The sequence below is a fragment of the Pollicipes pollicipes genome, unplaced genomic scaffold, assembly GCF_011947565.3.
Source record: "Pollicipes pollicipes isolate AB1234 unplaced genomic scaffold, Ppol_2.1 Scaffold_7261;HRSCAF=8764_pilon_pilon_pilon, whole genome shotgun sequence".
In the NCBI taxonomy this organism is placed as follows: domain Eukaryota; kingdom Metazoa; phylum Arthropoda; class Thecostraca; order Pollicipedomorpha; family Pollicipedidae; genus Pollicipes; species Pollicipes pollicipes.
In genome coordinates this window covers 31322661-31346252 of record NW_023597054.1, presented here as the reverse complement: position 1 = coordinate 31346252, position 23592 = coordinate 31322661, and the positions used below count along the sequence as shown (strand labels likewise).

Genomic DNA, 23592 nt, shown 5'->3' with positions numbered 1-23592 from the left:
CTCCAGAGCCTTCCGCGTGTGAAACGGCGTGCGCCTGTGCGGTTGAGCGGCGGGTTTTACCGCTGGGTCAACATGGAGTTCCACTTGATGATCTTTGAGTTTTTCGATTACTTCGGTGATGGGGTGGGTTTCCAGCAGGTCTTCGATCAGCGTTCTGCCTGGAGGGTTGCTTGTCACCTCTTGAATGAATTCCAGCAGGTTGAGGTCCTTCGCTGTTTGGAAGCTGAGGAGCGATCCGTGCGCTCCTTCCACGACGAAGAAAATGGCCGTGACGGTGCGGTGTCCATGCGTTACTGGGGCCGTGAATACCCCTGTTATCGGCAGATGGTCGGTGGCTCCGTAGGCGAACAACGTTGTCTTGGTGGGAGCGAGCTGCGGTGGTGGGCGCAATTGTTGGAAAGTGATGCTGTCGATCGAGTTTTTACTGGCCCCTGTGTCGATAATGATACGGACTGATGCGCCTGCGACTTGCACGGTTGTGCGAGGCTGTGCTTGACGCGGAGCCAGAGCGTAAATGTACTCATCATTACTAGATAACTCCGTCTGTTCAGTGACCTGACGTACTGAATACTTCTTCATAGGATTGTGATTGTACTTCGGGGTTTGGTTGGTCTGTGGCATGTGCGATCTGGCGGCTCCTGGGCGGCACATGTGGCTGAAGTGGTTCGCTTTGCCACACTGGAAGCACGTCTTCCCGTGTGCCGGACACTTGGTGGGACCACCGTCGTGCGGGTAGGCCCCTCCGCACAGCCCACATGTGGCCGACGGCTGCGGCGTCGACGTGGATTTGTGTCGGTTGGTAGGCGCTTGATGATGCGGCGGACGGTATGTTTGGACATGGTTGATTGCTATATCGGCACCGCGCTCGATATTTGCAGCTCGTGCTTCCGAAATTTCCAGCGTTCTTCCGATGGTCAGCAGATCGGCGAAGGTCATTGTGTCGCGCAGTGCGCGACGTCTGAGCCTGGTCGATTTACAAGCTTGAATAACGCGGGTCTGAATTTCGCGATCGACATCCGCGAACTCACACTACTTCGCGAGCACTTGCAGACGGGTTGCGAGCTGATCCAAAGTCTCTTCATTCTCCGGGTGCGCAGATTGGAACGTATACACTTCAAACTGGAGGTTTCTCTTCGGGCTGAGGTGTGGCGTCAATAGGTCCCGTTTTCGTCGGATGTCGTCGGTGGCGCGTCAAATATGTCGTGCACGGCTTCTACATAATGCAGCAGCAGAGCCCTATTTCGGTTAGAATCAGGGATATTTGCTGCGATCAGGTAGTTATCAAAGCGGGATAACCATTTGGTCCATCGCGGACCCAAGGGCTGTTCGTTGGAATCAAACGGCGGTAACGCGGGAGGCGATATGGCGGTCGCCATCTTGGCTCACCTCGACGCGCTGATACCTTGCCGTATAGATTAGGTACAAGGTTCTGGGGTACTGTAAACTCTCCGGCGAGTTCGAAAAATACCTGGTCGCCAAATATGGCGTTTATGGAGATGGATCAGCTCGCGTATTGTCTGGTTCGATGCGAACAATAACACGTGTGGCAACGGTCGATGGGGAAGTTGGTTATTATTCCAATATCAACAGGGGTTCATTTCATATGGTAGCCCGGGACGGTATGACAATACAGGGGAATGTGAAGGATTTTCATTGCAACGATACATAGACGCTACAGAATCATGTGTTTTTGGTCAGTCATACGTCAGCTACGGAGTTAATACAAGGATGCATGCTTGAGCCATCTTTTCAGGATGGAATTAATTATGAAAGCAGCAGGGATTGCAATACGAAAACCATACCACTGCTCATTATGCCATGCCACAGTAAAGCACTGAGGTAGTGCCACCATGACACTTTTGACCCGTGTCATCACATAATGTGCCACATTGGTTGACTTCTGTATGCCAAGCCTATGAGCTAACAGCTTGTAATATATGAATAACTGGTAACAACTGATTTAACAACGCCAAAGAACTATCAGCAGTGAGAATGCTGTTGCACCACAATGGTTAAATCAGGGTTCACTCGGAATTGCATAAATAATCCTAATAAAAAAGGTACTCAACCTTACCATCTTCACCATAGAAAAAGCGATGTTTTGGCAATCAATTCATAGCAATGTTACCGAAGTATTCATTTTTGCATGCAAAGACATTTCCAGTTACAAATAATAAGGCAAGTAACACTGTGCTCATCACATGACATCAATGCCAGGACTACAGCACTGCAGACACGGATAAGGCAACAATACAGTATTCACATCCTCAACAGTCCTTGGCAGGTTTCGGTAGGAAATTCATCACAGTCTTCACAGCATATCGCACATTCACAGTATTTATCTGCCCTAAAAGCTGACGATCACTACGTCGCGTAAGTCAACCAGCCCACCAAAGCTTCTCTTACGACCAGTACCAAGACAAAAAATCCACACACAAGCCATTCATTAATCCACCGCCCAACACAGCGGCCACGACTGGAATGGCTTGTTGGCGTCAGCTTTCGTGCGTTTCGAGGTATTCTTTAGGTCTGGCTGCCGGATGCTGCCAGGTATTGCTGTCGCCACACAACCATTCCATGACGCGATCAAATAATGACGTAATGGGGTGCATTTTTACAAACTTGGAAATTTTGCTACTTAGCGTGGTTTTTGAAGCTTGAAAGTTTACTAATAGTTGCAAGTAAGCCGTTCCCGTCATATCTGATGCTTATCTCAATATCTTCAAATGTGGAGCATTCCCTTTAATTAAGAGCTCCGTTTCTAACGTTGTGCGGTTGTTCCTCCTTTCCACCGTCACTAGTGTATCCAAATAAGGGACTCGCTTTCCGCCCTTTGTATACTCCATCCTAAATGCGCATAGCGTATTGCACGTTGGGAGTCCAGCGCCCCACTCGTTTGAGATATAATGAACGCCTGCGAGACGCCAAAGACGAAACAGGAAATACTCCCTTCGGCGATCGTTTTTTGTTGACAGAACACACTCAGACTGACACCCAGGTAGGTATGGACCGTATGCCCTTTTACAGCTCAAAGTCATCCACAGAGCACAGGACCACCCAGATAGAAAAAAGTGAATCTATTCATATAAAAACTTAACGAACAAATCTTAACGCACAGGGCTCATCATGGCCAATTATGCGAAAATGATATGTGCCTTGGTGTGTGATGTGTGCTAGCTTATAATCCTTTGTTTGTGTAAGAGATGCCTGACGCGTGATGCAGATGCCTGTTTAATTGAAATCGGCTGCATGTATAATTGATGCGTGATGTTTGATGCCCGTTTACTTCAACTCGCTTGCATGTTTGAATGAAGCGTGATGCGTGATACCTGTCCACTTTAGTTTGTTTGCATGTGCATATATTTTTCGCGCTTTCTAATCTTTAGTTAGACATAGCACTGTATCGCTTGCAATTGCTTCTTGTTTAATCCCCCAAATATTGGTGTCCTGTAAAAAATAAGGCTCGATGTTGAAAGAAACATGAGAAATTGAGTGGGATCATCGACAGGCCATTTTAAATTCACTTTTGCCATTTGTTTCGATAAGGGCATGTTGCCGAAATATCAACACATTAATATCTGTATTCTCTTGGTTTTTCTAAGAGGAATAAGGCTATTTCTAATCTTACTCATGTGAAGAATTCTCCCCGCGGTTGCATTTAACTTCGACAGACAAGTTTGAGTTTACTACTGAATTTCGTTTTGATAAAGGCTGTGGCAAAAATATCAATGCATCTATCTTTGTATTCTTCCGGTGTTTATGAAGAATGAGGATATTAGTACTGTCTTATTATTTAGATGCGAATAATTATGACGCAATCAGACAGAACAAAAGCTGTATGTTGAGAAATAGTAACAACTGCAATAGGGGAAAGCCGTATTTTGTAAGTGCCACGAAGTGGTGATCGCAAATTGCATCTTCTTGAGATAAACATAAACAAACTCTATGCCAACACTTTTTAAAGCTTCATCAGCTGTTGCGCAACTGTAGCGTAATTGGTAACTGTTGGCTGTATTGGCAAGTGAATGACGCTAGAGTAAAGGAAGGCTCAGTTTCCCATACATTCAATCTATCGCGGGTATTAGTTGTGATTTATGAGTTTTTAGGAGTTTATATGAGTATGGTTTTTGTGTAAACCAAGAACGGTTGAGTGCACCACACCCCCACAATAACAGCCAAGGTCCTTGAGGACCCAACCTAACCGCTGCTTTATGAAATGAGGCTACAGCTTTGACAATTTGGGTTCTTATTCTTTAATTTTTCTGTGAGGTATTTGCGTAACACGCGCTCGTGTAGAAGCCAGTTTAACCCGTCCCCGAAGGCTTTTGCGGAAATTTGGCGCGGCTGCGCCGCGCCAAATTTTGCTTAGCCGTAGACAGTTCAAAAACTATTGGCTGGTGTCAAAGTTTAGATGTACCTTGAGGTTGCTGACCTGCAGTAGATCAAATTCAGCCCACGGACTCAGCGAAGTCTATTTTTAGGGAATCTTTCAATCTGATGCAATAATCTCTTGCAATAATTAAATCTGATGCGAGGTGTTAGACGATGCTATACATTTATGAAATACTTTACTAGGCAACACAACAATTGAATGAACGAATTCCATTGATCTAGGGTTGGGTGTAAAGGTCAGACCAAGGTCAAAACCAACCTGGTTTATAACTCTAGGGCTTGCTGTATGAGGTAGTTTTCTGGTGCTTATTTCGAATTTATAGACCACAGGAACCGCATAATACATCTCCATGGGCTTCCAAGAGGTTAAAATAGTGCTTTCTATTAAAATTGTACCATCTAGAGCAGTCTTTTCTACCTAAAAACATGCCAATAGCTATATGCGAGCTTGTTTCATCATATCTGATACTTGCTTTAATATCTCCAAGTATGAAACACCCCATTTAAGGAATAGCAAAGAAAGCATTATTTGGCCTGTGTAAATTTATGACCCGCAAAAGCCCGCCACGCCTGGCCCATAACCCAGCCAAAAGCCCGCGGGTTCTTGCAGTTCAGAAATTGGTGAGTTAGCGGGCTGAAAAATTGCGTTTCCAGTCGGAACGCCGGCTCGGCCCTGCGCCACGGTCGGGACACCGCCGCTGCCCCGCGCCCCGGCCGGGACACCGGGCGCAGACGACCAACGCCTCTGGAGGGGCACTGACGGCCCCTGCAGACCGCAGCCGATGAGCCCAACATCCGTCTGTCGTCGCGCTGGGCCGGGATCACCGGCCTGCCTCTGCACCACGGTCGGGACACCGGCTCAACCCGGCCACGGTCAGGACTACGGCCCGGCCCAACGCCACGGTCGGGACACCGACCCGGCCCACGCCACGGTCGGGACACCGGCCCGGCCCACGCCACGGTCAGGACCACGGCCCGGCCCCGCGCCACGGTCAGAACTACGGCCCGGCCCACGCCACGGTCAGGACTACGGCCCGGCCCACGCCACGGTCATGACACCAGCCCCGCCCGACGCCCCGGTCGGGACACCGGCCGCAGGACGACCGACTCCTCTGGAGGGGCACCGACAGCCCCTACTGACCCCAGCCAAGCGGCGCATACACCTGCCGGAGCCGTTTACACCAGATGGCCCCTGGCGGCAGGTGGTAATGGAGGTGCCGGTGCCGTTCGGTGACTAGGAAATCATGTGTACAGTGACCAGACACCTCGTTTACAAATTCTTCATGACTCTCGCTTAAGGAATTCGGCTTCAGAAGAAGCAAGCCGATGCGTCACCTAGTTGGCCGGTGCACCGGTGGTGCAAGGTGGTTGAAATATCAACCCGCTATGTCCATTTGGTGTTGCATCTTCATTTACTTCCAGCCACATGCACTGTACAAATGCATGCGTAGCTATTCCTGTGTCGGTCGTTATGCATGGTGAATTAGGTTATAAATTAGATGAAGAGGAAGTGGAGGGATGAACAGCGTAATTTAAGGATATTACGATATGTTGAGAAGGAGGATCTGGGACAAGTCTGGGGATGAAGCACCAAGGGCAGTGCTCTGCCAGTTTTGGCGTCGCAGTTGACAATGTGCATCTTGGGGAGGACAAAGAGAATCAAGCCGACAAATTCTCACGCAAATTTCCTGTTCGGAACATTACTTCGCTTTTGTGTCGGTTGTTTTTAAAACACAAATAAGGCCTGTGATGGCTGACATTGGCAAGGCACGCGGCATGACACTGTTGCTCATGCACGGCAAGTTGGGTCATACTTGTCTCCATCGGCTCTGGTGTGCAATAAGCTAGATAAAGTCACCCATTCTCATCATATCTCGCCAGAATTTAGCATGGCTCCTCATGCAGCGGGCCCAGATCTCGCCGTCTCCAGCGCCAGCCTCGACCGCCCCGGCAAGACCAGGGCTCGGGCTCCCCGGCCCAGACCCAGATCCCGCGGTCACCGCCGCACCCATTAGAGGCTCTAACAGGCCGGGGCACCCTCCACTCGGAGGGCTCCCGCCGTCAGGCTCAATGGACCAGTGATAATCCAGAACTGATCCTTTCAGCTCCTCGCGATCGCCTTTATCGGCGTGATCTATGGCGCATGAAAATGCTGCCCAGACGCCATTATTTATGAGGGCTGGCGGTCCGTAGACCACCCAGGTAATGTGTGTGCGTACGTGGCGAGGTATGGTGGAGCGAGCGACACGTGACGCTGTGCAGCAGACATAAATAAGGTGTCGGGGCTGTGGAATGGTGCCCACCGAGGCGGTGTGAAGGGAACGGCGTAGCCCTCACGGATGCGCAGGGTGCACGCCCGGCCTTATCTTTGTGGAAATGCGATATTGGGCACTCGGTCACGTTTATGACTTGGCACTTGAGTTACGATGGCGGGTTATACGTGTCTAGCATCTCCTTGCGCCCAGCATGTGGAGACGTGGTAGAAATTCTTTGAATGGCGGATCCTAAATAGTGTTTTATCATTTACAGTTGCCGGAGGGTAAAAAATTGACACAGGCAAACAGCTTGGGACCTGCAAATAGTTTTGCTGGATTGCACCGTCATTGTGTGGCAACGGCATTGTAGTGGTTAAGTTGCGCGTCTAGGAAACCACAGATACGGGGCTTCTGCTCGCCCGCGGTGCCCGTCCTTCCCGCCAGGGTGAGAGGCCAGCGACACCACGTCGCCTCGGCATCTGAGTGTGTCATAAAGCCTGATGACACGTGTCCCGTTCTTGTCATCCGTCGTTGTAGCGTTTAAGTTAAAAGCAGCCAAAGCGACAAGGACGTGGCCATCCTCCACCGTGTTCACGTCGTTGTGTTAACATGAGCGCTGCGGCCGATGTGGCGGGTGTGGCATATACTGTAGTGCGCAGCAAAACGGTGCTGGACCCGTGGTCAGGCTGTCTGACGATATATCTACGATCCGGAAAGGCATGGTAATGACAACACTGTCCTTGCCCATGACTGCATCCATGAATCTTGCTTAGAGGAACGCTTCCACCTATAATATGTTGGTTTAACCACCCACGTTGCTGGATAGGCGTGTTTGAATTAAACTGTGGAGACCGTTTTCTCAAATTCATCCAAAGCTATGCTTGAAAGAGTGAATGTCTTAGCATCTTTCTATCCCAAGCGCCGAGTGCCTGACCCGTCGTCACCAGCTGCATTTTTTGGATGGCTTACGTAGGTTTCATTTGATTTGCATAAAACTACATTTATACAACTTGGGCGGAAAGTTTATACAATGGTAAGCAATACGGCCGTCTATTTAGCTTACTTTTATCGTCAGAAATGACCGTTGACCATTCGAGCGGCATCCAATCCGTCATAGTCATGGACTTGGCTTTATGTGATGGAGATGCACGAAGACGTATGTCACAAGTCGCGATCTCTCGGCCTGGCGAAATCGATCGTTTATGGGGGTGGAAGCTCCCATCCAAATTAGTTAGAAAAGGGTTTTTGGCAGAGTATACCTACAAGTCCTGGCAGCTTCCGGCAACTGCCTTCGCGTTGTTTTTAAGCTTACGGGAAATGGCGATGACATCCCATAAAATATTTTTCATCGTCAACAAGACATTATTGCTTATTGTCTACCAGTGATGTCCACAGCTGTGACCAAACTTCTAGGATACAAACTAAACAAAAAAGAGTTGCCAGCATCTTGCTTTCAACAACATTACAAAGCAGTTGGATGTTATTGCAAGCGATTTCTGATCCAAATCGTTCATTTCAAGGGTTTTTGGTATGTATCGCAAGTTGCGACTATGCCTTTAAATGTACGAACGTCAAATAACGTTCGCCTAAGTAAAGGGCTATGGGAATGGGAAGCAAAGCCCACGCACTTATCACTTAAGTTTCACATGCACCCTATTATGGCATATAAGATCAACTGATATAACGAGTGTTTGGGGCAATGGCTTTCGGTTTTCAGCGTGTCTCTACGCCACTGCCAGTCAGAACATTCACGCCGTTTTGCTGAATCTTGTTAGCTAAATGGTAAGGACGGTGAAGGCGTTTCCTCTTTCCTGCGGCTGGTTTATGCACATGTGGACTTGGGAGGAACGCACAGCGCTTACACCCATCTCAGCGCTTGCCGCATTCAAACGGCTGCACTTGTGATGTACACAAAAGCCCGCAGTCACACATGCGCGTGACTCAGCTGCTCGGAAGCTGCAGCGCCTTGCATTGGCTAGGTCGCTGGCAAACAATGTGCTTCGACAACAGGAACGTCATAGTACGCCGTGGGCGTGTCCACCTGTGATCATGTCAAGATCTTTCATTTCTTAAGCCAGTTGTCGGTAATCGACGTTTTGATAGTACCAGGCGACCCGGACCACTTGCTATTCCGATCCTCAGGTTGTATTATGCAAGTGTACGTAGTTGCTATGCAAGAGCCTGGTCCGCAAGCTGAAACATTTGGAGTTGCGTAAATCTCAATGGAGAAAACCATATGATCAAAAAAGACGTCCTTGAGCACATATGTTCTGTTAAATGTGAGTGCGACGCCTGAAATCGCACAATTCCTATATTTGCAGACATTATCGTTATATTAGGGCCAAATCGCAAACCTTACATGTGTAAACGAACAGGAGCGAAAACTTACGTCATAAGCTTTTTGGCTCACGAACGACGTCATAGCGTCCACAAATTCGAGACATGCCATGCAATTGGTGACATGACGAATTCTTGTTTTTGACACATAGCGAAATGTCGCAGCCAAAGTGTGGCATGTTGGGAAATGCTTTCGGATCTCTCCTCGCCTAAGTGACGAAATGTGGGGTCTAAAGTTGTAAACGTTCACGGTGCACCTGGGCCTTCCCTAAGACACGGTGTTGATGGAAATAAGTGCACGGTGACTGCCGACCAACACAGTCTCAGGCATGGCGTCATGGCAGGCACCTTGCAGTAAGGCTCACGATCATTGGCGATTTTTGTGTGGAGACGTTAAGATGACAGCATTAATGATTCAAGCAACCACTACGCCCAGCTCGGCACGCCTCTAGAAATGCAGAAAAATACGCAATAACATCTTAGCTTGCACAAACCTCTTGCCTCGCGCACACCTGGCGTTACGTACATCAAAAGCCTCGTGCTCGAAGTATGCTTAAAGGACAGAAGCTTGGATACATCAATTTTGACAGCAGATCTTTGTTAGCAGGAGTCCAAATCGACACGAGTGCAACCAATGGGACGCGTTGCACGACGTTTAGCAAAAAGGACGGCAACCGATGTGATCGTGGTCAGTTGTGTGGGTGCCGCCAAAAAAAAGGTAATGAAGCCAGGCGCCTTTCGCAAGCGATCCCAATAACTTTCATCTGTGCTTTGAAAAGTGCATCTCTCTTGATTATTTAGCAGGCATAGATCTCCAGATGCAGCATTTACGTAGCGATTCACAGCCAAGTTTTTTTTTGAAAAATGTCTGGCTGCGAGTCCACACAACATGTCGGGCGCGTTTCAGCACTTTACGGTTTGGATCAAACCGTGCATTGTGTATTCATGCGCGGGCCCGATTGGACCGGATCAGAATTTCCACAAAAACGCCTATAAGGACTGCACCAGATTTTGATATTTTCCAGTTCACGCAGATTGAGCGCATTGAAACCAATCAAGTGAAATTGTCACAAACTGGTTGCTGAAATACTCAGTTAAGACATTTACTCAGAAGGAGCCTACCGTTTGTATACAGCAAACACTTTGGCATTAGGCAAGTACTCCGTGATTTGTGACCTGTCTATTCTGCTGCAACTTACACAACGTATGTACAAATTGGGAGCCTACAACACATTTGCATGTCTGTGATTCTCATGCCACTATTTAGAACATCCAAGACCTTTTACACTTGCATTTTTGCACTCCGTATCAACATTCAAACTTCAACACTTCACCAGACAAACATTTATATCTACCTCGTAAGGTCGCTGACCTATGGTAGGTCAAAACCAGGCCTTGGTTTCAGCGAAGGCAATTTCTAGGGAATCGTTTAATCTGATCCAGCAACAGAATATTAGACGAAGCCGTACATCTCTGAGATACTTTCTTAGGCACCGCAACAATCGAATGAGTAAATTTCATTGCCCTAAGATCAGGTATGAAGGTCGTACCAGGGTCAGCACTAACCTGTCTTGTTACTGGAGCGCTTGCTGTATTGGGCAGTTTCTGATGCTCATTTCCAATTTATTGATAACAGGAACCGCATTATACACCTTCCATTGACTTCTTAATGGTCAGAATAAGTCACTCACCTGGAAGGACCCAGATCAACATTTTGTTTTTACGGACATATTGCTCAGTGTTATCTTCGTCGTTTATCCAAAAGCACAGCTCAAAGCGATCTCGCATGATTTTGGTCACCATGACCTACAAAAAGTCAAACACGGCTACTGACCCTAGATGAGCATGTGACCTTTTGTTTAGAACAGTTAACTAGGTTCTAGGGGCCCTTCATAGACCAACCTGGAATTTGACGTTGTTTGACCTTATTTGACCTAAAATTCATGACCTAGGAACCTGAATCTTGAACCTAAGTGAGTTCCCGCACCGGCCAATACAGCCTGTGAGTTTGGTGTCTCTCGCTCTCTTAGTTTGCTGAGATATCAGGGGGTCAAATTGACCCCCACCCCAGCGAAGGGTACCCAGCTGGCCACCCGGGCTCGAGTTAAGGTACGAATCAATGTTATGTGGTAAGAGAAGTGCTGCAAACCCGACGGCGTCAAACCCACGGTGGCGCCGGCTCTTCACGTGGCAACACAAAATGAAACCAGAACTAATTTCTACATATGCAATGTCCTGAGTGTGTGAAAGAGCGCGGCACAGGCAAGGTGTGATATGATTCATGATGCGTCAAACAGCTTGCAAATGTTACCTGTGGTCTACATCGCATTATTGTGAGTGTGCATCGTGAGTCAATGCTATCAATGGCGAAGCTACCAAAGCAAGCAAACGTAAGCCGCTTGTCGTTACAGTTAAGTGTACCTAATAGTAATTACGGAGGCAAAGCTGAATTCGATTAAAGCGTCTATGTAAAAAAGCAGCAATCGGTCCTGTTTTACAAAGAAGAGGTACGATTGCACACCATAAATACCACTGAATTGCTCAACGTTTGCTTGTATTTAGAATTCGATGATCGCTTATCAAAAGACAGGCCCATCCGATGTGCCACTTTTTAAAATCGGTTGGGGGCTCAGCCGAAATAGATGACCTAAGATTTCCTCCAAACCTGATTTCTAACCGGATTTCGGCCAGTTCAATTTGCGTCTTCGATGGTGGAATAAAACCACTTTGTTGATATTTCGTGGGTTTGGACTTGTTTACCTGCGCAGGAATGACTTCACATTTGAAGTTGATGTGAACGGTCTTTTCGTGAGAAAAACAGCTTAGAATGCAGTGTAATTCGCAAAAAAGAAAACATCGAGCAAATCCTACTAAATAATCACCGATGTCACTGTCACTGTCACTGTCACTGAATCACCACCGTCACTGATCGTGTGATATAACCACCACAGCCTCGATTATATCACAAAAAGACACTTGCCACTGGTGGCGAAAACATACATTAACTCTTAACTGGGCCACCCTGTACTTCTAAAAGCTGTCGCATATTGCAATGAATCGTTTTAAATTACAATCCAGGCGTTACCATTTCAAAATCTTGTCAAACATTTGCATAATGGCTTAACATGTAAAGAAGTTGGCATGGTAAAAGCGCTAATACCCTAAAAATACAATTTGGTGCAATATTAGGATGACACTAATACTGATGTTCTTAGATACCTACTATCTATTGCACCAATAGTTGAGACAATTGTTCTGTGTTTAGTCAGCCCGGCCTGCCTTTTTGTTACCATGCATTGGGAGGCAAGGGGAGGAAATTAGTTGGGGTCCAGTCAGCATTGGGGGAGGGGGGGCAGTGGGGGGGAGGGGGAAGGGGGAAGGCGACTCTGTCCCACCTAAAGCACGTAAAGTGACACCCCTGCCCACCATCCTCTATTCAAAGTGTGTTGCTAGACACTCTCTGGCTCCCCTGGCAGACTGCCTGCGAAGCAGCCAGTTGGAACTACCATTCTTTTGTCTTGGTACCACGCTTCATTCCAAGTACAATCCAGAGTCGTGCAGCTCCTCAACATTTGCAGTTTTGGCCTTCACGACTTCAACCCACAGACTATTTAAAAAGAGTCTGTTACACACGTAACCTGCACTTATTCCAGGAATGCACCCCTTACTCGACTCTCATGAAGATTTTCACGCATAGGTGAAACTATTATCTTAAATTATTCTAAAGCTCATTAACGTGGAAGCTCAAAAAAGCTACTTTATAAGATGTTCGTTTTTAAGCTTGTATGATATAGCTAAGTGCTTCAGAAATCACTGAAGTAGATCAATTCTGATCATTAAGCGATTGAAGACGACGGAATATCTATTTTTAAATTTACGCTTTTCTGACGAGCAAAATATTTAAGAGACGGCACAATGAAAATCGTGCAAGACGCCTCCGCTATCGTTTTAAGTATAAGATCCAACTTCCTTTTACCTCGACTTCCCACGCATCCATTCAACAAAGACGGATCCAACATCCACAGCACCGCACACATTCGTGTCCGAAAATCTTCGCAACTGGAGGCTCCCGGCGCAGCTACCACACGCGTTTGACCCCTCTGTGTTCTATTGCCCGGGGTGCCTCGCTACCTGGCCGACACATAGTCAATCGTAAATGCCTCCCGCCGTCTTCGTCTCCACGTGTGCCCATTTATCAGGCGCCCTCCACGCCTCTGTGGGCTCTAGAAAGGAAACAGCAGTACGGCATAGCTGAGCGGGCGGCGCGGACCCACCAGTCAGCAGTGATAACAGGCGCGGCTGCCGCATGCCACATCACAAAGCCGGCCGGGCCCTCCAGCGCGCCGCCGCACTCTGTCATCATTATTTAGTGGCTGAGCCGACGCCGTAACGGATCGGCCATGGGGCAAGTTCGCTCAGTCGAAGGGGGGAGGACAGCCGTACAGATCAGCTGTGGAAGGATGGGAGGACAGCCATACAGATTATTTGTGGAGTGGCGGGAGGACGGCCATGCGGATCAACTTAGGAGTGGTGGGAGGACGGTCATACAAATCAGATGTGGAGTGGATGGAAGATCGTCGTACAGATGAACTGTAGAGTGGTGGGAGGGCAGCCGTACAGATCAGTCGTGGAGTGGTGGGAAGACAGTCGTACAGATCAGCTGTGGAGTGTTGAGAAGACAGCACGGGTGTCGATTTGTATTCTTTTGTGAGGGCCCTGCCCCCCCCCCCTCCCCCTACAAAGTTCAGTTGGGTCTCCCCAATGTTGGCTTGGCCCCCACCCAACGTTTTTGGCTAGAATGCTACAAAAAAGTGGGTTAAAGATGATCATAACACAAAGACTATCTTCTTTGATCTTTCTGCTTAGTGGCGTCTCGTACCACTCTCAAGACAAAAAGTCATGGTTGCTCTCACCACTAGGTACAAATTGCAACAGCTGAGAGGATAAACGATGCAATAAACTTCAAATATCTAGCGCCACTAGACACGCAGGGATGTGTGTGGTTAAAGTGAAAAGCTCTAAAGCTAAGTTTTTCGCATCTGTTTGTTGTCCGTTGTCTTCTTGGCTTTTTACTTTTTGTCCGGTAACCGAACTATAATTATTAATAATCACTAATAGTAATCACTGATAAGCTCAGGCTAGGACAGTATGCTTGAGCACAGCTTCATGTCACGGTACCTCACATGAACATGCCCAAATGCAGCGTGGTTTAAAATAGCGCCCTACTTCACTGGCCGGTTTTGGCGGTGCCTTCTGTCAATTATTACGCAGGCCCAGCAGGATTTCCGGTCCTCTTAGTACACTCGGAGGAACTCAGCTCAGCGTCAGCGTCTCCGTCTTTTGTATTTTGTTACCTGCTTGCAACCTGTTTACTTAAGAGTATTTTGGTGATTTGCCACCGACTATCATGCGCATGTGTCTGATCTGCATAAATCCGGTTGACCCGATGTCATTACTCGTCGGTTCCCAAGTCTTCAGCGACTTAACAGCGTCGCAAATCCTCATAATCCTTTAAATTATGTGAAGCAGGACGCGGTCGATTTTGGTTCCAATACCTTTTTCCTTATCCATCAGGACCGGATCCAATATTCCGTCAAGGGGAAGGAAACGCAACATTGTGAATCCCCTGGAGTTAAGGATCCCCGGAAATTCTTGCATTGCAGGATTAGATGTTAGGTTTCTGAGTGGGTTTTTATACGGGAACCCATCCTACCGTGCGCAGCCCTGGAAAAATAGACGTGCTGCGTACGCACATACATGGAGCTTGTTAATTTTCTCCAGATCATAGTAAATCCTGTCATTCTGAAGGTAAGTTCTCTGGGAAAACATGGAAAAATAAAATGAAGTTGGCTGTTACATACCACTGAAAACAAGCACGAACTTGATTCCTGGCTCATTCACAGCTAGCCGGCTGGTCGATGTGATCAGCTGATGGCTGATGACTAACGCATGGTCTTTGCTTCTTTGTTATGAAGGAGTACTAAATATCCTGGCATTTGAAATGTACTAAGAGCGTAATGCACGAGATAGAAGGTGCCACAAATTCAATAACCAATGAAAATGACTCACACGACGCCGGCGGCACGTACAATTTTGTTCGACAATTGCGCGTAAAAAATCAGTAGCGCATATCCGACTGCTGTTCTAAGGTTAAGGCACCAAGGCCGATAGGGGCGAAACCTGAGCGATAACGGGTGCTGCGGTAGGTCAACAAAGAGATTTCCGTCCTCAAGGAAAGGGTCCTTTGAGCAAGCGGGAAAAGCCCAAGACCAACGTCTTAAGCCTATGAACGATAGAGCGTGCCTCCCCAGGCTGACATATGGGCCTCGGCTAGAGTGCAGGGTCCTCTGAGCAAGCGAAATTACCCGAAACCGGTGTGCGTGAATCCTGGCATTCAATCCCTGTGCTATCGAGAATCCCCAGGCAGGTTAGCAGAAAGGACCCCGGTAGGAGTGAAGGGTTCTTCGCAGACGAGACCAGAATAAAAGAGCCCTAGATCAATGTAGAGCGCCCCTGAGCAACCAGTAGCTTAGGTGTCTTGCCTTAAATGGGCCCCAGCAACAGCAAAAAGCCCTCGGGCAAGTGGAATGAATCCGAGACTAACATCAAGGGCCTCTGAGCAACAGACAATGCTCCGGTATGTGGGTCCCCGGCAAAGGCATTTAAAGCCTTTCAGGGGAATGGGAAGATGAAGGAGGGAGACTACCAAAATTTTCTCAAAGAGCGGATGAGGGCGACGGTGGCCGAAGCTGTGACCGTCAAGGAGGAATGGATTAAGTCGTTATGGAAGGAATTCGAGGAAATCAACGGCAAACTGAACGAATTGGAGTAATGCTCTAGTCGTCTCAATATCAGTGGCACATGCGAGGGAGGTCAGAACGAGTCAACAAACCAGCTGGTGATTGACACAGCTAAAATGGCCGGTGTCGAGATCGCCTCAGTCAACATCGACATTTCTCACCGGGTCGGGTCCCTCCAACCAGGGCAACCTCCGGCGTCCTCCTGCCGGTGGGCGCCGGAGGTTGCCCACCGGTTCGGTGCTCGGCGCCAGGCGCCCAGCCGTCCTGCTGGCGCTGAGCGCGACGCCACGTGACCTCTACAGCACCGTGCCCATCAGTACCAGGCGCCGGACAGCGCTCCTGCCGGTGACGAGTCGGCTGTCTCCGACCCGCCGCACAGCCAACCCCGCGCGCCTGCAGCCGTCCTCACCGCGCCCATCGCTCCCGCGTGCCTGACGCCGCCCCTACCGGCGGCAGATCGCCCGTCGGCGGTCCACCGTGAGCTGCACACTGCGCGCCGCCCGCTCGGGCTTAAATTGGCCTGGCTGCGGGCCATTGTGCGCTCAGGTCGGCTCCGTCGACCTCAGCTCCCTGAGGCCGTTGCACAATGCACCGGGGGAGGGGGGGGGGGGGGGGCGACAGGTCACATGCGTTTTGTAAGTATATGTTATGCAGTGTTTGGTGCAGAAGTGCATTGCATATGTGAGTGAAAGTGTATATGAAAGTCAAGTGTATACGCAATATCGCAACGCTAGTTCGTCACCCACCTGCCAAGTCAGTTTTTATTGCTTTGGATCATTAATTATTTCGTCAGCTTGCATTGATATTATCACTTTATTCTATCGCTTTCACCTCACGTTATGTTGCATTATTCGGTTTGCAGTTTCGGCAGGGTTCTTAGTTGGTTACTGAACATGTTAAACATCTGCTTATCCATCCCAAGCCTATGTTTAGTTTATTCTAAACTTTCGACATTCCTATTTCCTGTTTTTGACCTCTGTTTAATAATTTCACTCTCCAAGTTCCTTCTTCAATTGTTTCGGTTCATTTGTCCCTTGTGTCACTCGCCGCAGCCATCAAACACTGAATCCATATCTCCCAACACAGACACTGGCGCTTCTTCAGGGAGATCTGTCCACCCAGATATCCAGTCATCAGAGTCGTGGACGGTCTACCGACCGCCGTCGCTGCCTGGGAGAATTGCTGCACTACCTGGCACGCCAACACTGGACCCACCATCCCAAATAAACGGGTATCGGGCCCTCCCAGCTACCCACGAGCACCACCTACCCACGCATTATTTACCTAAACCGGTCACATGCAAGACACCTTCCACACCACCTCCGCTTTCCAAACACTGTTTTAAATGGATATTGAGCTAGACTCGGCACGCTCGCAGACATCCAAACCTTATTAGCCATCAGTCGCATCAAACAAATCCAGGACCATCACAATCACATCCTTAAATGGATATTGAGCTAGACTCGGCACGCTCGCAGATATCCAAACCTTATTAGCCATCAGTCGCATCAAAACAAATCCAGGACCATCACAATCACATCCGTAGCAGAACCTCGCCAATGCACACGTCAACATCAACAACATCACGGCCAGAAAAAAGTGGACAAACTCAACCACTTTGTGGTAACTAACAACTTAAAAATTATCGCGCTTATAGACACCAAACTAAACGACACTAGTGATGACAGTCTACATGAAATAGATGGTTTCCACACACCGCTGACCCGACATAGAACCAGACACGGGGGTGGAATCGTCATTTATATACACACATCGCTGCCGTTCCAAAGACTGAACCAGTCAGAGAAAGATGACGAAGAGTGAATATAGGGAAAATTAAAACGCGAAATTTTATATCAGAGGTATGCTGCGTGCACCAACACTTCACAGTATCATTATGTCAATCACAGTCCATATTCCCACATTCACGTTGATACTGGGCGACTTTAACACTGAAAACATTGACCTTCATGAACGAGTTTATCAACAATCAACACAAGGGCATCATAACTTTTGATCACCCGCTAAAAGACAACAGAAACGCTAGATTTACAACAGCTAATTCAACAGCCCACACGAATAGCTGACGACTGCGTAAACCTTTGTGAAATCAATTCACAAGTAACAGTAACATATTCGTCGACAGCGGCACTCTTTGCGCACCTCGATCGCTTTCCCATGAACGTAACAGCCCATGCAATCCTCCTCCAGAAAACTCAACAAATATCTATATAAATACCTGATATTGCCTCCAGCTAATCGCTCATTCCATGTTTTATTTACAACTATTTCTTCAGCAAACTTCTACTTGATACTGACGGGGCACACGTCATGACTAATGATGGACATGCAGAAGCCGGGTTATCTATATGTGCAATACATGATGCTGCCACCGCTCTAATCGCAGTGAGACGCAAAATGAGCCAGTCAAACAACAAATTATGGATAATCCCGGAATTAGAACGGAGTATAAGAAAGTGTGACACATTGTTCGTAATTGCGAAGCAAATTAAAGCTGATTATAACTGGGATTGGTGGAGATATCAGCGCAACACGATAGCAGCCATTCTGATAGACACCATAAAAAGAAATATTTACACAACCAAGCACTTCAGAGCATAATCAACGCTTAACGTTGAAGGCTCCCTGTAAGCGTGTTACCGGCTGGGCACGCCGCGGCCTCGGGCGGGATCCGCGGAGAGCAGACGCTTCTGCACAGAGGACATCAGCTGATGGCTTGGCCAATGTCGGTCTGCCTAAATCACCTGATGTTAGTCAGGGGGTTTCGCATGCTTCTCCGGAGGACAGTGCCCCACATATGTCCTGCCAGACTCGGGCTGCACGTTCACTGGTTACGAGGCGTTCCTCAGAATGCCCTAATTTGCTGACATCCTTAAGGGCTCGCGAATCTGGAGAAAGCAGCACTTCAAGTGCAGACGCAGTTTTTGAAGGAGGCGCAGAAGCCTGAGGCAGAAGAACTGCGGCAACTGAAGCATACTAAGGAGCTGGAGGTGCGGGAGGAAGAGTTCGGGCTTCACACTGAGCCGGCAGGGGCTGAAGCCAGAGAAGCACTCGCCATGCACGTAAGCATCAGTCCTGGCTCTACTGCTGCAAGTGCGGTTGGACTCGTGGATGGATAGTGTTCAGGCGGAAAACCAATTCATGTGGCAAGTTCAAGACAGGCATTGGGTATTCTTGGACATGTTGAGAAAGTTCAAGGACTGAGCAGTGTTCCAGCTCCTGGTCCAGGAGTTTGATGGCATGAAGCCGTTAATCCTGCAGTTGGGAGTTCTCAGGCTATCTTGATTCAGATGTTGTTGACTTCCAGTCTTTTGGCCGAACCTGACGTACCCGTGTTTACAATGGATGTGACCAAATTCCACCAGTTTCTTAGAGCATCTAGCGCACGGCATGATATATGGCACTGTAGATGATGAGAAAAACAAAGTGTATTACTTGGAGCAATTCACTGCAGGAGTACCTAGAGGTGTCATTCGGAGGTGCATGCACATATCCATGGGTGGGTATCAGGAGACCCGCGACTCGTTGATAAAACGCAATGGAGACCATTGTAAGATTGCTGCAACCTTCATAGACAGGATCTCGAGCCGGCCAGTGGTGAATCCTGATGATTTGAAAGGATTGGATCGTCTTGCTCTGGAGCTCAGGACCCCAAGCATAGCAGGTCCCCGTTCCTCCCCGCTCCCCGTTGCGTTTGCCCTAGACAGCATTCCGGCAGGTAGAGAGGAGGTGTGCCGACGGGAAGACCTGGAAGCCTAGCCGCGCCTGCAGGACGTGGCTCCGGAAGACATCGATGCTGAACTGGGGCTTCTGATAGGAATCAGCGCGCATTCTGCGTTGAAACCTGTAGACTTCTTTCCTAGCCGTGCTTGTGGAGCATTCGCAGTGAAGATTCGGCTTGGTTGGATGACTCGGCCAAGCCTAACTCAAAGACTCGGAGAGGTACAATAAGTGGGCTGAGATGAGAAGCATTAGGAGTGGAGTTGCGGGAGCAGCGCAACTTAATTAAGGAAAACTGGTATCCCCGGGGCTTGGCCTGCCTGTCCAAGATCATTGCTGGGTTCAGAAGGTTGAAGTCAACTGCAGCATGGTAGATGGCCACTGCGAACTCCCTCTACCTCTCAAGAAGGAGCCTGCGGTCCTGCCAGGCAACCGCTAGGCGGTGCTGAGGATGCTTCACAGCCTGAAGAAGAAGCTCATCGAAGAAGAGTTTGCTGGCAAGTACCTGGACTTCATAGATGATATCAGAGGTGCACAAACCCGCCTATATGCATACAGCGTAAGCCACAGAAGAGCTTGTGGAAGGCTGTTCTTGTCAGAGAGAATTTAATTTCTACTCATCACCTCAAAAGATATTCGATGAATTCAGAAGAAAAAGTCCCTTACGGGTTGTTAAAAACTTGTAATTTATTTCAGTTCCGACAACCCATTTCTAATGCTGGATATCAACCGCCAACTAATTGGTTGTCTTATGGATGTAGCCGTCTTCGGGCTCCTTCCAGCCGCCTACACGAGACAGCCATTGGATTTGCATTGGCTTACAAGACAGGCCCGTAGGCAGCGTGGAGGAAGTGATGCAGCGAATTTGGCGGACGTGTCTCAAACGTAGCGCCCAAAACATTTGAAAAGCTAACCAACCAGCATAGCAAAACGTTTCGAGGCTCACCATACCGCGGGCCTGCCGTGCGATGTCAGTGTTGCATTGTGCTATGCAGTTTGTCATTTCAGCTTTATCGATAGCAAAACAAGTTTGAAGTCTGTCACCGTGTGAGAACGAGGATGATAACTCCATCACGGAGGCATGCACGATGGCTATAAAAATTGCCTTTTTCCAAGTAAGCTTCGGAACTATAAACGGCATCAGATATATGTATATAGTGGTGGAACTGTGGCCTTACGGAATACTGCTTTTGGAGTTGGTAGCGGGTGGCGCATTTGGATGCAATCGACTGCTGGTGAGCCGTGACATTGATCATTTTAGATACGCTGACATTATTTCAGAAAGCGGCGCTGGTTGGCGTGATCTGTCGCTGTCAAGCGGCCTAGTACGTCACTTTGTGCTGCCTTGTTTGTTGTAATGACACGAGAATATCTTTTGTCACCGAATAACTTGTACCATCAATATAAGCGGCGTGTGGTTCCAGTCAGCACTCTTATGTTCTGTAGGTTATGCTTGAACAGAACCAGTTAACATTCTAAATCACATATATGAGTTAGAATGTATCATAGGTATAGAACATACCTTAGACTTGCGAAGCACCAATTTATCCCGCTGTGTTGCGCCATTTTTTGTGTTGCGCCATTTTGCTCTTAACATCACAGATTGAATTGAAAAAAGTTGTAGTGGTGGATGTATGTGCATATGAATGTGGTTATGGTAGTATTGATGCTAATTCTTCGAAGGGAATGTGTCCACTATACTGAGTTATTGTATTCGTTCTGAACATTCTGGTGATTAGGCCGTTAAGATACACAACCGCGCTGTTAACTGTTATTTGAAGAAATGACGAGAAAAGAGACATAGTACTACGAAAGCAAGTGGTTACCATTTGGGTATTACTTTAAATGGCAACATTACTGATGGGACAAAAGTTATTCTCGGGTGTCTTGTAGGAGGCAGTTCGGAGAGTTTGTGCACCTTTCAACGATATGTATGTCAAGTGCATGCCAAAAAGGTCCCGGACCAATACCCAGATACACAAGATGGTTGAGTCTGCCACATTCCGCACCACGGAGTCTACGGCCAGAAGTCAGGCAAGTTGCGTGTTATGTTTGACTGTTCGAGCTGCTTCCCAAGGAGTTTTCTTGAGTGATTCACGTCTGCAAGACCCAGACCTCACAACTCCTCTGGTTGACGTGCTCTTACGACGAAAGCGCGGAGGGACCCGACCCAAAGGTCAAGAGGACGGTGAGGACGGCGTTGGCGGCAGCAGATTGCGACCCACTTTATCTCCTTTTTGCTTACCATTCTATCTGGTACTGGCTTCAGCGCGCTGTAGCCTGGATTCTCCTTGTGAGCGGTAGGTTGAGTAAACAACGTCAAATTCGAAGGTTTGTGACTTACATCTCACCGTACCGGAACTTCTGGTTGCAGAAGCTGCAGCTGTGTCGTGCATCCAAAGGATGCCGTTCCCAAAGGAGTACGCAGTACTGCAGTCATCAGGATGCGTGAAATCGACTAGCAAGGGGGTGGGGACTTGTGGCTTTGTGACACACTCAGGTGCTGAGGCTACATCACGCCGCCTGCCTCTCACCCTGGCAGGAAAGGCGGGCACCGCGGGGAGTCGATCCCCGTACCTCTGGTTTCCCAGACGTGCAGCGTTTAACGCAAACGCTTTATCCTCTACACTACCCGCACCATTAAATCTACTAGCAGTCTCGTACGTTTGGACCCCTTCCTGTCTGGTGGCGTCTTAGGGTTGTGGGACGTTAAGCCAACGCACCACTTCGACAAGACCATGAGCATCCTGTAATCCTTTCGAAGACTCATCACGTTGTGGATCTGATCATAATTTCATGAAGACATTGGACACGGAGAGAGAGGGCAGGTGCTGACCGAACTCCGCGCACGACACTGGATCCTCAAGGGGAATTCAGCTGTACGCCGCGTTTTGAGCCGCTGTCCCAGCTGTCGGCGTTGTCAGGGGCCATTCTTGGGACAGAAGCTGGCCGACCTCCCTGCCGACCGCGTGGTACCAGAGGAGCCGCCACTCACAAACACTGGCATCGACTTATTTGGTCCTGTTTTCGTGAGAAGGGGATGCGGCCAGGAGATGAGGCACGGGATCGTTTACACGTGCCTGATATCTAGAGCTGTCCCCATCAAAGTAGCAGCGTCTTTGCCGACTATTCATACTTGTGTGAACTGAGGAGATTTTTGGCCGAAAGAGGGCGCTTGGAGATAATAAGGACGACGAGGGGGATGAATGTCATTGGAGCCGATATGGAACTGTTTGCGGAAGTGAACATTCTGATGAGGAATAAGTCTGTGATTCGAGAGGTCATGCTTCAGAAAAAGGTCGACTGGATCTTTGACACCTCGAACGAGGCTCACTACAGCGGCGTTTGGCAGCGCGTGATTCGTTCGATCCGAAAGGTCCTTGATGCTTTGTTTTTGCAGCAGGTGCTGACAGACGAGACTCCACAAACTCTCCTTTGTGAGATCAAGGCTATCCTGAACAGTACGCCGCTGACTCAATTTTCCTCCGGCCATCGGGACCTGGAGTCGCTGTCTCCCAACCATTTACTGATCTCGAAGGCGTTGTACAGGCACATCCTGCTGGTGTACTCGGAGCTGATAACCATTCCGTCAAGTGGAGATGGAGGCGAGCAGAGTGCTTGGCCGACGTGTTTTGGCGCAGGTGGCGCAGCAACTATCTTCCCTTCTGCAGCGTCGGCAGAGGTGGCTCCATCCCAGCAGCCCTTGGTTGTGGCGATCCTGTGCCGGTCGCCGATGAGGGCCTTCCGAGGTGTCAGAGGCCGCTTAGCAGGGCGGTCGTGACAGGGGTGAGTAGTGACGGTCTCGTCTGGAGCTCTAGGATGAGGACCAGGGGGACCCATGACCATGCTTGTCATGCACGCCATTAGATGTTTGTCAGTTGTGTCGCCCGGTTACGAAATTGGTGCTCATGTGCTAGGTATGCTATACACTTATAAATGTGCCAGGCACGCTGTGCATGTATTGATTTGCTTCATGTGCTTATTTGCCAGCTACTTGCTAGATGTACAGACGCTACTGCTAGCTGAAGCCATGGAATTGTGTTTTGGACCGATACTGTGGCGCATTG

At 48.6% G+C, this 23592-nt stretch overlaps 1 pseudogene; it reads right to left on the bottom strand.

Annotated features, from left to right (window-relative positions):
* LOC119111298 (notchless protein homolog 1-like) overlaps positions 1 to 23110 on the bottom strand; it is a 42505-nt pseudogene extending 19395 nt beyond the window's left edge.
* Between the last annotated feature and the right edge of the window lie 482 nt (positions 23111 to 23592).